Source organism: Bison bison, unplaced genomic scaffold, assembly GCF_000754665.1.
Source record: "Bison bison bison isolate TAMUID 2011002044 unplaced genomic scaffold, Bison_UMD1.0 scf7180017864492, whole genome shotgun sequence".
NCBI classification, from domain to species: Eukaryota; Metazoa; Chordata; class Mammalia; order Artiodactyla; family Bovidae; genus Bison; species Bison bison.
Window position 1 is genome coordinate 4,036,332 of NW_011495051.1, and position 5,861 is coordinate 4,042,192.

The following is a 5,861-nucleotide window of genomic DNA, read 5'->3' on the forward strand; positions in this document are numbered from 1 at the left end:
GGAAGGGAGGGGAAGGTGCCAAGAAGTTCTGCAGCCTCCATGGGGTTTACTCAGGCTTAGATTACACCTGTCAGGGGAGGGGGAGGGGCGTCCAAGGCCTAACTCCAAAGCCCCTCCACTGAACCCCAGCCCATGGCCCAGGGAGGGTAGGTACCACTCCATGGCCTGCCCTGTGGTCTTTCTCCCCCTCCCGTGCCATCCTGCCTCCCCTCTCCCACTGCCAGCTCCCTCTGCTGCTCAGACAGTGCAAGGCCTGGAGGGACCTGGCTGGACTCCCGGCCCACAGGCTGACCAGCGGCCTTTTGAGCTGGACATTGTACTGCCCTACAGATACTTTTTTATTGGGTTTTTTTTTTTTTTTTTGGTACTCTCTGTCTCCCAATTTTTTTTTTTCCAGTTCTAGCAAAAAGGGGCACGGTGTCTTGCCAATTGACTGACTCCCCTTGCCCCCTTGCTGCGGCCACCGGAGACACAGGGCTCTCTGAATGACGAGGTGTAATCTAATGTACCCCCTCACCCCCAAAAAACAGAGGAAACAGCAATGCAAAGGGTGTGAGGCAGGCAGCAGGCGAGAGGTGTCTAGAGCTCAGTGTTCCTGTGGAACGGCCCCGCCCCCGCCCCCATCCACCATGCCCAAACAGAGAAGCAGCCTGCCTCCCCACCCCTGGAGCCCCTCTCCCCTCAGGGTGACGGTGGGATGAGGAGAAGGGCTGGGTTCTGATCTGCCACTGCCTACCACCAAGGTCATGTCAGGGACTTTGGGGGGTGGAGGATGAGGTGGGTGGGCATGGCCAGGTGTGACCAGCAGGAACTAGGGGAGCTTGCCAACATTCCCCAGTGGTAGTCTTTGTGGAGATACAGGAGGTCATGGGGATGGGTGATTCCAGGCCCAATATCTATCTGCTCCTGTCTCGGGGCTGCCAGGGGGGAAAGGGGAACACCTGGAGATCATATCTACCAATTATATGGCTTGGGTGCTGGAGATTTAATTTTAAAAACAATTTGCCCCACAAAATGCCGTGCTGTGAATTGATCTGAAGGGGCCTGGGGATGGGCTGCAGATAAAGGGTTCTGAAGAACACCTGGAAACTGGGGCAATCTAGAGCTCCCTCTGGCATCAGATACTGAGTCCCCATCTTTTAGTTCAGCATTTGAGAACCAGCATTAAATTATCCCCATCAGGCTCCTTCTAAAATCCTGACAACATCCTAAGTCCCTTGCAGGTAGAAGGTTCTCTCCCGCGTCTCCAGCTCTAGCATCTTCCCGTGTCATCAGGCGGGTGGCACACCGTTTCACTGGGTCCTGTGCACCAGGGTTCAATTATGCTATGTTACTAGACCAAACGGTAAAGACACCATCTTCAGCCACTCATTCACACCTTAAAGGCTGATGATTTTAAAGAAAATCAACAGCCAGGGAGAATGTAATTCTGAGCTACATTTTCCTTAGGGAGGTTCTGTGATTACAGCTGCCAGCTGCATTTTAAAAAATGGACCTGGCTCTGACTTTGGGTCCTTTGAATGTTAGCAACTGACTTCAGGAGAAGGGTAAATCTGAATACTCCACCCCCTGGATCACCCAGGGTCAGTAGAAGCTGGAGATTGTGAACTGAAGGAAGAGCTAGGTTGAAGGTAGGGATTCCTTGCAACTAATTCCCAGGACTGGTTGCTTTGGCAACGGTGTAAACGCTTATAGCTCTCAGGGCAGAACATGCTAGGTGGCTCTTCTCTTCTGCTGAGCTGGTATGTATCTGCAACAGTAGCCTAACACCCAAACTGGGTCACTGGCACTCCCTCCATTTTTTTTTTTTTTTGCCCCATTCTGACACTCTGGCCACGGAACTTCCTGTGGGAGTGACAGGGAGTAAGAGGAAAGATGTGGATCTGGGGAGACCACTGATCTCATGGGATTGAGGTTGCAGCCAGGAAAAAATGAGACCATGGGCTGAGCTCCGAAAAGCATTAGCAAAACTTGAGCTCTGAGCAAATGAATTAATTTTTGCCCTCCAATTCTTCCCAAAGCAGTTTCCCATAAGGCATCTTATTCAAAAGACGTATCTGTGAAATAAATGATGGGGAAACTGAGGCTCCCAAAGGGAAATGACTTGCTCAGACCATTTATTTGAACTCTATTTTCCTATTTTCACAACAATCTCCCTTGTGATTTCTTACATGCCACACACGATACAGGGCACTGGATAGACGAATAGTAATTTTCTCATGGACTCCTCCCAACTATCCTGTGAGCTTGGCATACTGATGCTTCTTCCTATTGTTCAGATGAGGAAATAGGGACTCCAAGCAACCAAGTGACCGGCCCAAGGTCATACAGCCAAGAAGGCGCAGAGGCAGGACTTGAATCTGGGTCTCCTCAAGTCGAAAGTCTGTGCTCTCACCACCAGTCTATACTGCCCCCAAAGTCCAGGTGGTCTTCAGGGACCCTCAGCCACCTCTCAGTTTCAATTCACTGGGACCCAGCTTTCATAAAGGAGCTGAGAGACCTCTTTCCTACATCTTTTGGAGAGTTCTGCCTGGCAGCTCTTACTCTGGATTCAAAAGGAGACAGGAAAAATAAATCCCCTATTATTGTATCTAAAATCTTCTTGCCAACTCGGCCCTGAACTTAATCACTGGGAGTTTAGAGAAGGCAGGTGAGGGGCAAGTGAGAGGAAAAGGTTACCCCAAACAGGCTAGTCTCAGCTCTCAAATGTCATCTATGTTGGGTAGTCAGCTGGGAGCCAGTGGCTATAAATCTAAATAGATATTTTATAGGGGGCAGGTTTTCTATTTGGGGTTAGAATGGGGCTCTCAAAGGCTTGCCTGTCCTCAGGGAGGGAAGAGGAGATGGGAGCAAGCGTCTCCAAAGGTTTTAAAAGTGAGAGAAACAGACAGACAGAAGGAGAGCTGAGAGAGAGAGAGAGAGGCAGAGGGAGAGCTGGGGAGGCAGAGAGAGGGAGGGAGGGGCTGTGCCCAAAGTTCCCCAGGGTTTTCTCCAGAATTCCACAGTTCTGATGCGTAGGTACTCAGAAAGTGACCATGCTGCATTGCTGGACAAAAGATGCCTGTGACTAGGCTGGGAGTCTGGGAGGTGGTGGGGGAAGCAGCCAGCATCACCTATGAGGCGGAGGCATAGCACTAGGGCAGAACGACTGGCCAAGTAGTTGGCCAAAGTCTATCATGCTGCATTTTCCGATGGGTGGATCCATATCGGTACCCAGTCAGGACACAGAAAGTCATCACAACAGCTATCATTCTGAGCACTGACTATGTGCCAAGCATGCATCATTTTGGGAGGATGGTCCATTTATAGGTGGCTACTTCTCATATTTAGACATGTTGCTCTACTGAACAAGAACTCAACATGCCAGCTGTCCATTCAGCTGTGCTTCCAATGCCTGTTTCTGGGTTGTCTGGGAAGGTGGGAGGTGGTCTCATGCTGAGGCAGAAGGAAGGGAATGTGCCTGCTTAAGCTCCCTTCAAACATGGCCATCCTGAAGAACAGAGGCATCAGCTCTGGATAAGAGAGGTAGCTGGCCAGTCAGGTCAGACAAACTGGGCTTCTCTCCTCACACACCTCACCCAAGCTCTGACCTCCCACCATCTGTCTAAGCCACCTCCTTTGTGCTCTTGAGCCCAGGTGGTCACTTTCTGCCCCAGCATCCCAGCTGTGGGACCCCGTCCGCCCTCCTGGATGGTAGTTGGGACAGGAACACTGGCTTTTAAATCACAATGCGTTTGGAGAACAACCACACAACAGCTCAGCCCAAGAAATCGAAACCCAAGAGCACGGAAACACAAGACAGACCCAAAGACCAAACGCTTTGATGGGGGAAGGAGCAGGGTAAAGGGGCTGGGAGGGGGAAAAAAAAACGAACTGATCGGTTTTTTCCCCCAAAACGAAACCAAAAATTAATAACTAAATAAAAAGAAGAAAGAAAGAAAAAAAAACAAACGAAGGAAACCAAAGGAGAAAAACGGAACGGAAGACAAGAAACACTCCAACAGAAGGCGTTGGGAACTCACCAAACCGAATCGACAAGAGTGGCATGCAGAGAAATTTTTACATTCTCCCAGCATGCATCAGGCCCAAGTTACCATGACGACGAGGAGTGCAAAAAACTTAGCAACAACATTACCAAAGGATGCATATAGGCGACCACAATGCAAGCATCGCATGTGTGCGGCCGGCCCTAGGCCGGGCTGGGCGCGGCTGAGATTTTCGTGTCTTTCTGGGTTTTTTTTTTTTTGCTCTCGCTTGGCAGTTTTTTGTTTTGTTTTGTTGGCTTTCAGCTCATTATTCGCATTCTGTCATTTTTTTTAAGTTCATTTTTCTATCATTTTCTGTGTGCATGTCTGCGTGTGTCCGTGTTCCTGTCTGTGTGTGTTTCGTGTGTGTGTGTGTGTGTGTGTGTGACTTTCAGAATGTAAAAATGTGGGTAAAGAAAGTAAAAAAGAAAAAAACACACCAACCTTCTCGAAGCTCTGAGGGATGTAAAGGGGGTTTGATGCAGAACACAATGACATGGGGAGAAGAGAAAAAATAGGGGAGATACAGAGAGTAAAAAGAGGACTTCCCAAGGCTAAAAGCTGCAATAGTTTGTTGAATTTTTTCTTTAAACCAAAAAAAAAAATTAAAATTAAAAAACAAAAAGAACAGCAACGACCTTTTCGTCTTTCCTTGACATACACGATCTACATTTGCCTTCCACGATTTTTTTTTAATTCAATTTTGGAGCGTCTGAGGCCCAGGCAAAGGATGGGAGGCCGGACCCCCTAAAGAAAGGACCATCCCTCCAGGGGGCGGGGCACTGAGGACACAGAAGGCTGGCCCCCCTCCCTGGGTGCACCCTGCTTAGAGGGCCCGCCCCCACCCTGCCCCACACTGTCCTCCTTGAGCCCTGCCAGACTTACAAACCCCATTCCCAGGTGTTTGCAGAGAAATAAAGCAGGTTAGACGAAGACCAGTCAACTGGAGTCATGGACGCGCTATAACTCACCAGAGGTGCCATGGCAGCAGATCGGAGGTGGCCCCTGCCCACCACGCCCCCAGGTCCCCAGCCCCGCCCCCAGCCTCCTCCTCCTCAGAGGCGAGCTGCAGAACCCAGGGCGCCAAGGTGCTGCTTCAGGGCTGGTGGGGGCTGTGTCTGGTAGGGGGGGAACTGAGGACCTGAGGGTCTCCCACTAAGGGAGGAGCTGCATGACCTCCCAGGTGGAGAACGGTCAGGGGCCTGGTGTGTCAAATCGGGGAAGGGAGGTCCAAAGAAGGGTGGTTTGGGATCAAGGATATGCAGCCACTCGGGGGCAGCCCCGGGGGATGAACTGGACCCCATTTCCTGGCAGGTGGAAGCTGTTTCCACCACAGATCTGACCAGAAACAGCCACGGGGACATAGGAGATGGAGGAGGCGGCAAATGAATATTTCCGAAAGGACGGAAGAGAACCAACCCAGAGATGAGATGGGGTCCCACAGAGGCATCTAGGAGCAGGGGTAGCACCCCCACTTGGCACCTTCGAGGAGACACCAAGGGGCTACTCCCAGGCCCTCCTTGGATTGGGGGTGGTGGTGCCGGGGCAAGGACCCCCGCGCTTCCAGGTGTGACCAAGTGGGAAACCGACAAGCCTCAGCCCAAACCCTGGGACACCTGCCTACAGGAATCCTCCTCTGAGGGTGACTGGGAGAGCACCAGGCTCTGGGGACAACTGAGGCTGTGGGGCCGGCAGGGGCAGCCTTGAAGACTCCTCCCCAACTCTCAGACTGAGGGCGCTGGAGGGCGGGGCGGTGAAGCGGGTACGAGGCCACGAGTCTGGAGAAGCGAAGCGAGCACACAGCAAGGGAAGCACCGCACGACACACCACAGAAGC

General features: G+C 51.5%; 1 protein-coding gene across 1 annotated transcript in view; it reads right to left on the reverse strand.

The window, feature by feature from the left end:
- The window catches only part of PTPRS (protein tyrosine phosphatase, receptor type, S), a 261,020-nt gene that overhangs the window by 39,673 nt on the left and 215,486 nt on the right, over positions 1-5,861 (reverse strand). The gene's annotated exons all lie outside the window — the stretch shown is intronic.